At 44.7% G+C, this 14391-nt stretch overlaps 1 pseudogene across 1 annotated transcript; it reads left to right on the top strand.

Annotated features, from left to right (window-relative positions):
• Nucleotides 1-1999: 1999 nt before the first annotated feature.
• LOC307131587 (UDP-glucuronosyltransferase 2C1-like) lies at nucleotides 2000-14391 on the top strand (annotated as a pseudogene). Its single transcript has 6 exons — nucleotides 2000-2650; nucleotides 8708-8973; nucleotides 9998-10366; nucleotides 12267-12325; nucleotides 13489-13554; nucleotides 14137-14391. The product of its transcript is annotated as a UDP-glucuronosyltransferase 2C1-like (transcript).

The raw sequence follows: 14391 nt of genomic DNA, 5'->3' as shown, positions 1-14391 counted from the left end.
GGTCTTTAGAAGTGCAGTCATTGGTGTACAAGGAGAAGAGCAGTGGGGAGAGAACACACCCCTGGGGGGCACCAGTGCTGGTAGTGAGAGTCCTCGATGTGAGTTTCCCTAGTCTCACGAGCTGCTGCCGGTCTGTCAGGAAGCTGGAGATCCACTGACAGACTGAAGATGGCATGGAGAGCTGGGTCAGTTTAAAAATTTTGGAATATGTTGACAAAGAGGGCCGGTTTATTTTTGTTCATGCAATAATGAATGGAACATCTGTTACTTTATTTAACATTCACGCCCCACCTGATAGTAATGTTACCTCTTTTCAAACCCCCCCAATATTTCAACATGAAAATCACAGTAGATCAAATGAAAAATATGTAGAGTTAATTTATTTTGTAACAATAATTTTGTTCCTAATCAAATATGAGTTTGTCATAATAAATCAGACAAAAAGTTCACCAATTGAACCGATTGGTAACGCCCAACCAATGAGTCGCACTTTCACCAAAACAACGCAAGTTGTGTTTGAATGGGAGAGCACACGGGTAACGTAGCACCAAAAAAGAAGAGAAGCGCTGCACAGCGGACTATATTTAACTGCTGATCAGAGAGGGATGCAAAAAAATAAAAATAAAGCATGTACTGAGAATGAGGTATGAGAATATTGTGTAATAGCTACGTACACACCACATATATTTTAGCTAGCTAATCCATTGCAATGTATTTAGCTATAACTAGAAGTATAACATCTGTTTCATTTTTCAATAGTGTCTGTAATAATCAATGATTTAGTTGTCCAAGAGCCGATGTGTTTCCCTTTAAACAACATTTTTTAAATGCATTAAGGTGGAATGTAAAAATCTTAAAATAAATGTCTAAATGTTGTCTCTTTCATATTTGTATATATGTTGAATTTGTAATCAGTTAAAGCATGTAGGCCTAGATAGATAGATAGATAGATAGATAGATAGATAGATAGATAGATAGATAGATAGATAGATAGATAGATAGATAGATAGAAAGATAGATAGAAACAGGCAGCAAACCAACGTTCAACCCCCCCAATGTTCAAACCAAATCTACACCCTTGCTTGTTGTTAATGTTTTGTTGTAGTATCGTACAGTATGTATCAGTGAATGACACATTTTGGCTGTGGTGTGTGCAGTAATGTGTGTGTAATGCCTGCTAATTACGTTGTTTATTCCAATCACTTATATTGGGCACTTACTGCACTTAAATTAGTTTATTCTTACTTTTGACATTTGAAAATGATCATCGGTTAATTTCGTGATTTTGACAGTTGGACATTTTAGTCATGCATGACTGTATTTGCCCTGTTTGATCCGTTTTCCTGGGAAATGTATTTATTTTATTTTGTCATCATTATTTTTTTTTAACCCTTGTTTTCATTTTTTATCAAAAGAAAAATTATACGATTAATTTTTTTTTTCCACATTTATATTACACACAGGATGTTCGGGTCCACTGGACCCGGGGCTAATAAAAGTGTGGAAATTGTAGGTCCTGTGTACCTTTACTCTGTCCTCCTCCTGTCAGGGCCTGCTGTTAGTGTGTGTATGTTCATGTATATGGTTTATGAGGACACAAATGTGTATAATGACATGGGTATTACAACGTAAATATGTTTTATAGGTGTGACCCTGTTTTGCACCCCTTTTATTTATTTTTGAGATTATCATTGTGAAGAACCTTCTTATTTTGTTTTGTAATTATGTTATTGTTTTCTGCATTCATTGGAGTCGATTTGGTGGTTTGATTATTTTTGTTATATGCCAGCCCCTTTTATTAATTGGAAGTGTATCCCCAAAAACTGTTTTTCTTCCCTAAACAAGAAATACATTAATTCTGTGTCTCCTTTGAGACTTAGTCAGGAATAAAATAATATTTTTTTTTTTAGATGTCATGTTTCCTGACATAGCCTACAAGAAGGCATTGAACGGCCACATAAATTTATGTAATTCAATTATTTTGTTATTTACAGGCAAGATGAAACCATTTTCTAAGAACATGGTTTCTGTCTCTCTCTGGATAATAGTCATAATACTTTTTGGTTCTCACTGTGATGGCAAAATCTTGTTGGTGCCTGTGGAGGGAAGTCACTGGGTGAACATGGACATCCTCATCAAGGCTTTACATGGTCAAGGGCACAGCATTGATGTAAAACGCACCTATAATAGCTGGTTCGTAAAGGAGAATTCAACTTATTACAACTCTATAACCATACCTGACACCAAAGGAATGGATGAAGAATTTGTCAAATTTGGTTGACATCCGAAAGAGGAAAGAGCCACTGGATGAGCGCTGTATGGCTGTTTTTGGATGCATACAATGCTATTCATAAAAATCATGAAATGATATGTCAGCTTATAACAAACATATTTGAAAGCAAGGAAATTATGAAAGACACTGCATTAAAAGCAATACGATCTGATGCTTACTGATCCAGCATGGGGTGCAGGCATTCTCCTAGCTCATGAACTCAAGTTACCCATGGTATATAATGTGAGATGGACCACTACTGGAGAGGGACACTTTGATATCGCTCCCTCACCAATGTCTTACATCCCTATCACAGGATCTGGAAACACTGACAAGATGAACTTCTTTCAACGGGTAAAAAACGTTTCGGTTACTAACGTAACCTCGGTTCCCTAAGATGAGGGAACGAGTATTGCGTTTTGCTAAAACGCTATGGGGGAATTCCTTTCCTCGAGATATTGAAGCAAATTTTTATCCAAAAATACCTTCTATACGCAGTGCAGCTGCACAACTCTCAGCAGGAAGCAGCTGCGTGCTGATTGGCTGTGCCGCTGCAACTGCAGCAACCTATAGCGAGACCGTGGGGCGGGACGGACCAATCAGGTCCTTCCAAACTCCCGCCACAAGGGGCAACATAATTTGCATAGCCTAGGGTATATAAGACCCACTCTCGCAAGGTTAGTCAGGTTAATCGACTGAAGCGACTCCTAAGCAAGTGAGCAAGCACGGCAAGCAAAACGCAATACTCGTTCCCTCATCTTAGGGAACCGAGGTTACGTTAGTAACCGAAACGTTCCCTTACGAGAGTACTCTCGTATTGCGTTTTGCTAAAACGCTACGGGGGACCAATGCAAAACGCCGTGCTTGCTTAACGGCTCTAAAGCCGACGACACCAAACCCAGGCCAACCTAGGTGGGCCCGTAGTATGATATCAATAATTCAGAATGGGCCAGACCTGAGTCGGGTCCTCATGAGAATGAACACGATATTCGTGCAATAAAGTATAGACCAGACATAATCGGGTCAGGAATAATGAGTGGCCAGACACTTCGGGCCGTATAAGGAATATGCTTATGACTTATACAATATTCAACCCAGGCCGGACTTATCGAGCCTTAAGGGGTTAATCTGTTCATACAGCAAGAAGCCCAGCTTGTAAAGCCGGAACATCTAAATTATAGAATCTGATAAAAGTGGACGGGGAGGCCCAGCCTGCCGCCGCACAGATATCATTCAGAGAAATGCCAGTAGACCAAGCCCACGAAGAGGCCATGCCTCTAGTAGAATGGGCTTTAATGCCTAAAGGGCAGCCGAGATCTTTAGACTCATAGGCCAGTGAGATAGCATCCACTATCCACCGTGACAGGGTCTGCTTTGTAACCGCGCACCCTCGGGTGCGTCCGCCAAAGCATACAAAGAGCTGTTCAGTTTGCCTGTAAGCAGCGGAACGCTCTATGTATATTCTCAGCGCTCTGACAGGACAGAGCAAATTAGCATCTATTTCATCTGACTGTGATGAAAGTGCCGAAAGTGAAATAACCTGTGCTCTGAACGGAGTTGAAAGCACTTTAGGTACATATCCATGTCTTGGTTTGAGGACGACTTTGGAGTCGTTTGGCCCAAATTCCAGACACGAGGCGCTCACAGAGAGCGCGTGCAGATCACCCACTCGCTTAACTGATGCAATCGCTAGCAGAAAAGCGGTCTTTAGTGACAGGAGCTTTAAGCTCACAGAATGCAGAGGCTCAAATGCAGAGCTCTTCATGGCATCCAGGACCGTGGACAGGTCCCATATAGGGACTGAAGGGGGGCGAGGTGGGTGAAGCCTTCTAGCCCCTTTAAGGAAGCGAACAATGAGATCGCTCTTTCCTAGTGACAGTCCGTTCACTTTAATGTGATACGCTGCTATAGCAGCCACATAAACTTTGAGCGTGGAGGGGGAACGACCCGCGTCCAGAAGCTCTTGTAAAAATGTAAGCACCTCTGACACTGCACAATCATGTGGGGTCAGACTTCGCGCTTTACACCAGTCTGAAAAGACTGACCATTTGCCTGAATAGAGCCGCCTAGTTGTGGGGGCTCTAGCTTCAGTAATAGTGTTCATTATGCTTTCAGAAAGGTTCTCATGTACCCGTTGATGGGCCAAACATGAAGCGCCCATAGATCGGGACGGGGATGCCAGATCTGCCGTTCCGCCTGCATGAGGAGATCTCTCCTCAGCGGGATCGGCCACGGAGCTGCATCTGACATCTGACTCAGCAGTGAGAACCAAGGTTGATTTCTCCAAAGCGGGGCTATTAAAAGCACAGCGCATTTGCTCTCCCTGATCCTCTCTATGACCTGAGGTAACATTGAGATTGGGGGAAACGCATAAAGAGGAAGGTTGGGCCATTCGTGGGCCAACGCATCCTCGTGCTTGGAGAAATATATTCGGCATTGAGCATTGTCTTTTGAGGCGAAAAGATCCACTTTTGCCTCTCCAAACTTGCCCCAAATTATCTGAATTATATTTGGGTGAAGAGACCACTCTGCCGGGGACACTTTGCCCCTGGACAGCATGTCCGGACCCAAATTCAGAATGCCTGGCACGTGAGTCGCTCTCAGCGAGCTCAGATTGTGCTCTGCCCATATTAGGGCTTCTTCCGCCATTGAGTGCAGATCGATAGATCTCAGACCGCCTTGGCGATTTATATAGGCTACCACCGACCTGCTGTCCGTTCGGATCAGGACATGGTGGTATTTTATGTACGGAAGGAAAGCTCTTAGCGATATCGTGACCGCTTTCATCTCTAGACAGTTTATATGAAGGCTCTTCTCCGAGTCTGACCAGAGACCGGAGATCGGCCTGCCCTCGTGAAGGGCTCCCCAACCTAGGTTGGATGCATCTGTCGAGATAACTTTCCACTTCGTAACAGTGCCCAAACTCACGCCCGTCTTGTACCAGACGGGATTTTTCCAAGGAGCCAGAGCTAACACACAGCTGTGGTCTACCTTGATTTGCAATCGGCCCGAAAGCCATGCGTGAGCTGGAACGCGGCGATTCAGCCAGTGCTGTAGGGGGCGCATGCGCAACAGACCCAGTCTGAGAACTGGCGCCGCCGAGGCCATGAAACCCAACATCCTCTGAAAGTGTTTGAGAGGAATGTGTGCACCGGACCTGAGGGAAACCGCTCGGTTCCGAACAGAGAGCGCGCGCTGTGACGTCAGCCGCGCGCTCATCTGCATTGAGTCCAATACTGTTCCCAGAAACGAAACTTTCTGTGTGGGAGACAATAAACTCTTTGCCACATTGATTCTGAGTCCCAAGCATTGTAAATGGTTGAGAAGCCAAGATCTGTGGTTTAATAACTGTATCTCTGACTGAGCTATTATGAGCCAGTCGTCGAGATAGTTGAGAATTCTCATTCCCCGAAGCCTCAGCGGGGTTAGCGCCGCTTCCATGCACTTTGTAAACGTGCGAGGGGCTAGAGATAGACCAAAAGGTAGCACCTTGTATTGGTATGCTTTCCCCTCGAAGGCGAATCTCAAGAATGGCCTGTGATGGGGGGCTATTTGTATGTGAAAATAGGCATCCTCTAGATCCACAGTGAAAAACCAATCTCCCGGGCGAATGTGCGCGAGGATTTGTTTCATTCTCAACATTCTGAACGGGCGCTTCATAAGGGCTTTGTTCAGATGTCTGAGATCTAGGATGGGTCTTAGACCACCGTCCTTTTTTGGTACAAGGAAGTAACGGCTGTAAAAGCCTGACTCGCTCTGTGAGGGGTGTACGGCTTCTACCGCTCCCTTTATTAACAGTTTTGATATCTCGGTTCGAAGCACGTGACTTTTGTCGCTTCTCACCGTTGTCTCTTCCACGGCGCGAAAGCGCGGTGGTCTGCGAGCAAACTGTAGCGAGTAACCTCGTTCTATTATGTTCAACACCCATTTCGAAATGCCGGGAATGGCCCGCCAGGCCTCGGCCTTCGAAGCCAGGGGCTGAATTAATCTGTGGGGCGAGTCGCTGAGTAACAGGGACTCGGTGGCCCGATAACCTTGCGCTAAGCTGGCGCTTATGAGGGAATTGTTTCCCGCCGCCTGAGTGCAGGGGGCCGGGGGACATAGAGGATTGGTGCTTGTGTACAGGCGAACGCGCTTGAGTGCGGGCTCGTTGACTGTGAGAATAATGTTTCCAGCCACCTGAGTGCAGGGGGCTGGGGAACATGGGGGAGTGCTTGAGTGTAGGGGTACATGCTTTAATGCTGGCACACTGCCTACAGAGAAAAAGCTCTTTTTGTGACTCATATGGGTCGCCGTGAAAACGGCGTTTGTGTACAGGCGAGCGCGCTTGCTTGCGGGCTCGTTGGCTGTGAATGTGGCGTTCCCAGCCGCCTTGAAGGGAGCTGGGGAACGTTTTGGAAGAGAGCGAGGCGGTGCACCGGCCGAAGCGGGCACTATCCGCCTTCTCTTCATACCTCTGGCTAGGACGGCTTCGGAGGCTCAGGTTTCGACACATTGCTGGGTCGTGGACCTCGACGCTCCGGCGGTCTGCTGCGGCTCGTAGAGCGGGAACGCTGACCGGGCTTGGAAGCTGCGTGAGGCTGGCGAGCTGAAGGCGGCGCCTTGGCGGGCTGGGCTGGTCCAGCCTTAGCTTGACGGCTAGCGGAGGAGCTGGAACGCTTGGGCAGGAAATGTCGCATTGCCTGCGAAGTTTTCTGTGCCTCAGTGAAGCGCTCTGTGAACCCAACCACGGCGGAACCAAACAATCCTGAAGGCGAAATGGGCGCGTCCAGGAACGCGGTCTTGTCCGCGTCCTTCATCTCCGTTAAGTTAAGCCATAAATGGCGCTCCAACACCGTCAGGCTGGCCATGCATCTGCCGATCGCCTGAGCATTGGCCTTGGTGGCGCGCAGGGCCAAGTCAGTGGCGCCGCGCAGATCCTTCAGAGCCTCGTTATCAGGAACAGACTCGTCCAGGGAACGGAGGAGTTTGGCCTGGAAGACTTGAAGAACCGCCATGGAGTGTAGCGCTGACGCCGCCTGGCCGGCGGAGGCGAATGCTCGACCGGCGAGGCTGGACGTAGTGCGGCAGGCCTTGGAAGGGTGCACGGTCTTTGACTGCCATCCTCTGGCGGAGGGCGGGCAAAGGTGTGCAGCGACAGCCTCCTCGAGGGGAGGAAGGGCTTGATATCCTTTTTTCTGAGCGCCATCGACTACCGAAAGCGCTGGAGAAAAAGAGGATCTGGCGCGAGATGAAAATGGCGCCTTCCACGATTTTGTTAGCTCCTCGTGGACTTCTGGGAAGAAGGGAGCGGGTCTTTGAGCGGTAGGTTGACGGCGGTTCTCGAAATACCACTCATCCAGACGGCTTCTCGTGGGCTCCTCGGGCTGAGACCAGTCAATGCCGAGGTCGTCCACGGCCTTGGTGAGCAAGCGCATAAGCTCAGCGTCGACTGAGGTTATGACGCCGCTAGCCGTCCGCGTCGAAGTGGCGTGCTCCGAGGCGGCGTCCGACCACCCGCTCCCGGATGCAGCAAGGGAAAGGCTGTCATCCTCTTCCTCCTCCGGTCCGCCGAACGAAACAGCAGCAGCCGCCATGCGAGGGGAGCTGTGCTGCTCGTCGGCGAACAACACGGGCGATGGCGAGGCACGCGGGGACATGCCCGGCGTGTGCTCGTCAGAGCGCTCCGGTGGCCTCTGGTCGCGACGTTTTTTCTTCCGTGGCTCTAGAGGCTGGGAGCACGGGACGGGATCCGAGTCGAAGCTGGCGAGCCGAGCCCGAAGGGTCTGCAGCGCCAGCTCGTCGCACTCAGGGCAGCCGCCCTGGTTGAGTGCAGCCTGCGTGTGGTCTCGTCCGAGACATGACAAGCAGATGATGTGCCGATCCTCGTCCGCGATGAAACCTCTGCACGAGGCGCAGGAACGAGACATTTGCATCAACGTCTCGGCTCTTTTTGAATGTTTAGAAAACAGAAGGTATAAAGGATATGGTGCCGGATGGCGCAGCTGGAAGGCAGGCTGAAGGCGGAGAATCCGACGTCCTCAGGCTGCGTGTTCCGCTGGGTGCGTGTCGACGGCAGGCTTCGATCCGGAGCTCAACGATTGCAAGTCGCTGAAGAAGAATTAATCTGACTAACCTTGCGAGAGTGGGTCTTATATACCCTAGGCTATGCAAATTATGTTGCCCCTTGTGGCGGGAGTTTGGAAGGACCTGATTGGTCCGTCCCGCCCCACGGTCTCGCTATAGGTTGCTGCAGTTGCAGCGGCACAGCCAATCAGCACGCAGCTGCTTCCTGCTGAGAGTTGTGCAGCTGCACTGCGTATAGAAGGTATTTTTGGATAAAAATTTGCTTCAATATCTCGAGGAAAGGAATTCCCCCATAGCGTTTTAGCAAAACGCAATACGAGAGTACTCTCGTAAGGGAACATTTTCTTCTATTTCCTAATGGACATTCAGAACAGCCGTTTTAATTTGCCACAGTACCAAGCACTGTGTGACAAATATTTCCATCCACGTGTGCACTTTCGTGAACTTCTCCAGGGGGCTGATGGCTTATGAGGGTTGATTTTGTTTTTGAATTTCCACGTCCAACAATGCCAAATATCATCTACATTGGTGGCTTCCAGTGTAAACCGTCAAAGGCCCTTCCACATGATCTGGAAAACTTCATGCAAAGTTCTGGAGAGCATGGAGTCATTATCATGTCTTTAAAGCCGCACTAGGTAACTTTTGCTCTCGGGCTCCCCCTACAGTTGTGAAACAGTATTGTCCTCTACTACTGTCGTAAACGGTCACTCTACATCAGGGGATGCATCGCACGTGCATTTGTTGACATGACAACCATGATAGCCCTGAACTCTGCAGGAGTTCACATGCAGGTGTTCTGCTTGCGTCGCGTGTGAAATGTCTTCATCCCAGGTACAGTGGCATATGTTTCAGCATGTCATATGAATACAATTTCATGGGTTTTATTTTTTTCAAACGCCAAATGATCGCGATGCTCACGTTTACAAGCCAGCGTCATTATAGTAGCCTAGTCTATTGGTTCCCGTTTTACAGAATCTATATGATACTTCAATTCAATGTTTGAGTGGTAGGTAATAACCATATATCGTCAATATTATAATATCAAGCTACCATAGATGAATCTGCAAATTCGAAAAATCGATTTGCATTAAAGCTTGAGGAAAGACAAATAAACCAATATCACAGACATGTTAGGTATCCTAAAATATGATTTTGTATGTATTACGTATTTACTTGCAAGAATGTAGCCCCTCCTCCTTCAGCTCACGCCAACGAGCAAACGCTGGCCCAATGTTGATCCTCGGCCTGCCTTTAATCCGATCACTTTCTCGTTTTCTCTTTTTGCTTTCCTCAGACAAAACCTTTGCTTTCTTATTTTTCTGTGCTGCTTCGGCCATGACTATAACATTCGGCAAACAAATGATTTGCGAGCGATTTTTTCACGCACGTCCGAATTTAAGGAAGTGGGGATGGTGGTGGAAGTGACGTATATGCCGTAAAGCAGTCTAATTTTGTAGTTCTTTTTGTTCTCGGGTTACTACCCGAAACCCGAAGTTTAAAAGTACGATTAAAAACGATACAGACCCCGTCAGGCTATGGCAGACGTGTCATTCAACCTATTGTAAGTCGATGTATCATCACAAGAGTTTTGAAAATATATTATGAAGGTTGAAAAGTTACCTAGTGCTGCTTTAAGGTCGTTTATCAGTGCCCTACCAGATGATTTTACAGCAGAAATAGCTGCTGCATTTGCTCGGCTCCCTCAAAAGGTGATTTGGAAATACACTGGAAAGAGACCATCTACATTGGGGAACAACACATTACTGGTTGACTGGATGCCACAGAACGATCTTCTAGGGCATCCAAAGACTAAAGTTTTTGTTGCACATGGCGGAACCAATGGGGTTCAAGAAGCTTTGTACCATGGTATTCCAGTGGTTGGAATTCCATTCTTTTTTGACCAGTATGAAAATCTTCTTCGTTTACAAGAAAAGGGAGGAGCCAAGATACTCTCCATCGCAACTTTAAACAAGAACACGCTGCATGCAGCCATACAGGAACTAATCAATGAAACATCTTACAGACGGAGTATGCAGAGACCAGTGTTGGGAATAACGGCGTTACTAACGGAATTACTTTTTTCAGTAACGAGTAATCAAACGAATTACTGTTTCTTCCGTTACAACGCCGTTAGCGTTACTGAGGGAAGAAATGCGGCGTTACTATAATTGAGCTCAATTGAAGCGGTTTTCATCCGAACAGGCTCTCTGTCAGTCGGACCTGCAACGCGTGTGTGTGTGTGTGTGTGTGTGCGCGCGCGCGCGTGTGCGCCAGCCATGCGTGTTGGGGGGTGGGTTGGGTGCTACACATAACTGATGATGATTGGTGGATGGGAGACAAGGTTGAGGTTGATAGGTTGAGTTCACACACACACACACACACACACACACACACACACACACACACACACACACACACACACACACACACACACACACACACACACTTATGACGCACACGCATATGCACAGTCATCGATGGCAGTCCAACGACTTCAAAGGTAGTTTTCGCAAACTGAAAGTATAAGTGCTACTTTTCCCTCGTTGCGGTGAAAGGTAAGAATGTTTCTGTAACGTGCAGCTTATGCACAGGAAGAAAGAGTCTCTCCACGCCGGTGGCAAGTAATTCTATTTCTAATCTAATGAAGCCTCACGTCATCACAGCCACAACATTAGTGGCTAAAAACCCAGGTGATAACGCTCCACTTGCAGAGGAGTAGTAAAGAAGTTTTTTTTTTTGTTTTTTTTGCAGTTTTTATTTTTTTTATTATTATTATTTTTTTTTTATTTTTTTATTGAAAATAATAAGATTTACAAAACAAACATGGCTGCATAGAAATCGTTTCTTCAGAATAGAATACAGAAAATACATAGCCAGAGAGAGCAGCTCTTAATACAAACAGGAAATTATAAACAGTCTTCGTGGTAAAAATAAGGGTGAATTATGAGGAAGAGAAAGAAAACCAAAATAAAAACAAAAACAAAAAAACAAAGATTATAATATGACACAAGGAGATTTCAGTCATTGTTCAGTTACTAACCTCAGTTGGGAAGTGTTTTAGGGTGGAGTAGTAAAGAAGTACTGATACTATTTACACAACATTTACACTATAGTAGGTCTACTGATAATATTTACACAATATGTACACTATAGTAGGTCTACTGATAATATTTACAATAATGTTATAATATTGTCAATAATATATTGAATTTGATAGGTGTCTCTCACATTGTCCCACAGCAACATTACAATAGTGTACATTAATGTACAATGTTTTATAATAATAGTTTATTCTATTTAGTGTCCAATTCATTCATTTAACATATTTAATATTGGGGGCATCCAAGTTATTTGACATATTTGAACATTTGAAGAAAAAAAAAAGTAACACATTAGTTACTTTCCCTGGTAATTAGTTACTGTATTGTTGTTTGTCTTGTAATAAATTAAGACTGCAACAGATGACAACTGAACTGATGCGCTTTATTCACTCACTCTGCACGTGTGTTCCGTCGTACTTCCCCGTACGGCTTACATCATAAAGTACAGTTTACGTCATCACGTATTACACATATAGATACATTACATCCCCCTTTTTTTTTTTTTTTTTTTTTTTAGAACTTTAACAACTATCTCAACACTAAATAAGGAATTCACCAACAAGCATTATTACTCCGCTGTGTAATTAAACATTTACTCGGATACCTTAGTCAAGCTAGTGCATTTTATAGTCTTTAAATCTTGAAGGAATTTTAACCTCCCTTCCTGATCTTGTGATGATGTTTGGATTGATTTTTTCTTCAGTTGAACACTCTTGATGTGTGTCTGGATTTATTTCTCTCTCCAGTGTTGCACTTGCGTTTGACTCTATGTCAGAGTCATCTTGATCATTTGTTGATGGAAATTCTTGTTCTTTTGTCTTTAACAGATGCCTTCTGTTCCTTCTGTAGATCTTTCCATCTGATGTGCGAAGAACATACGATCTTGGCAAGTCATGCATCCTCAAAACGGTTGCAGGATTCCAGATTTGTCCTTGCTGAACTCTCACTTTGTCTCCTGGTGATATCTCAGGCAATTGTTTGGTGTTTTTGTCATAGTACAATTTTTGCTTTAACTGCCTCTGTTTAAGTTGTTCTTGAACTTTCTTTCTTCCTTTTGGAGTCAACAATTTGCTTGAAGTCGGCAGTTTGGTTTTCAATCTTCTTCCCATTAGAAGTTGTGCCGGTGACAGACCAATGCCATCTAGTGGAGTATTGCGGTATTCCAGCAATGCAATATATGGATCTGCATTCTCACTTTGTGACTTTGTGAGCATTCTCTTGATGGTTTGGATCATTCTTTCTGCTTGTCCATTAGATTGAGCATATCTCGGACTAGACGTCTTGTGCTCGAACTCCCAGTTTTCTGCAAAACGCTTGAATTCTTGACAGGCATATTGTGGACCATTATCTGATATTACCACATCCGGTATACCATGTCTTGAAAACAGTGATTTCATTGCTAGGATTACACTTTTGCTGGTTGTGCCGTTCAGCTTTGTGATCTCTGGAAACTTGGAGTAGTAGTCCACACACATCAAATATTCACAACCATGAGGTATTAGCGGTTCTTTTGCGTGACTGTTTCGATGAGTGTTGCATGTGGCACATTGAGATATCATTTTTTCAATTTCAGCTGACATTCCGGGCCAATAAATGATGTCTAAATTTTGTCCAACATTTCTTTTCTCATTCTACTTGGAATTATGAGTTTTGATGCTTTGAACACGAGACCTGATGCATAACTGATTTCTTCTTTAAAAGTCCAATACTTCTGAATGTCTTTGTGCACTGAACTTTTCTCTGTAGGCCATCCATTCAGTATGTAGTCTTTCAGTTTCTGCAGTTCAAGATCTTCATCTTAATCTTAATTTTCTGTTTAAATTTTACTGCTTTAATTTTGTGCATGTCTACTTCTTCATTTAGTGCTTTCACTTGACTGGATGTGATTTCATTAGCTCGACAGATGTCCACAGCTTTTGCTAATGTGAGATCTGCTTCTCTTAGCAATCTTGCTCTTACTGCGTCATCTTTAATGCCACAAACAATTCTGTCTCTGATTAATGAATCATGCAATTCTCCAAACTCACATTCTTTGGCTTTGTTCTTTAGGTCCATGACGTAGGAGTCAATATTCTCAGACGGTCCTTGAGCCCTCGTGAAGAAAATGTGACGGATGTAAGGTAGATTTTTTCTTGGTTCACAATAGTCTTTGAACTTTTGCTTGAGAACGTTGATTTTGTCTCTCTCATCATCATCAAATTCAAAAGTATTGAAAACTTGAATTGCCTCCTCACCCGCGACATGTAGAAATGTGGCGCACTGCACTGTTTGAGATTTTTCCACGATACCGCTAGCCGTTAGGAACAGGTCGAATTTTTGACTCCAAATCTTCCAGTTTTAGGTTTCCTTGTAGACATAGGTTTGATGGTGGCTGTAACTGTGCCATTCTTCTTTCTTTGCATTTACAACTTCTGACACCATGTATTGTTGTTTGTCCTGTAATAAATTAAGACTGCAACAGATGACAACTGAACTGATGCGCTTTATTCACTCACTCTGCACATGTGTTCCGTCGTACTTCCCCGTACGGCTTACATCATAAAGTACAGTTTACGTCATCACGTATTACACATATAGATACATTACAGTTACTTTTATAATGATGTAACTCAGTTACTAACTCAGTTACTATTTGTAAGAAGTAACTAGTAACTATAACTAATTACTTTTTTAAAGTAACGTGCCCAACACTGGCAGAGACTCTCTCATCTGCACAGAGACAAGCCAATTAAACCTTTGGACAGTGCCCTCTTCTAGATTGAGTTTGTAATGAGACACAAAGGTGCTGTAAACCTTCGTACAGAGTCCTACAAACTGCCTTGGTACTCTTATTACTCAGTAGATGTTGCAGTTATATTGTTTGCAGTTGTTCTGATATTCACTCTATCTATATATTTAACAGTTAGATATCTGTGTGTCAAGTGCTGCAGCAGAAAAAGGAAAACTGAGTGA

Source organism: Gobio gobio (genome assembly GCF_949357685.1).
Source record: "Gobio gobio genome assembly, chromosome: 9".
NCBI lineage: Eukaryota > Metazoa > Chordata > Actinopteri > Cypriniformes > Gobionidae > Gobio > Gobio gobio.
Note: the sequence above shows the minus strand (reverse complement) of the source record. Positions and strands in the feature narration are given on the sequence as shown.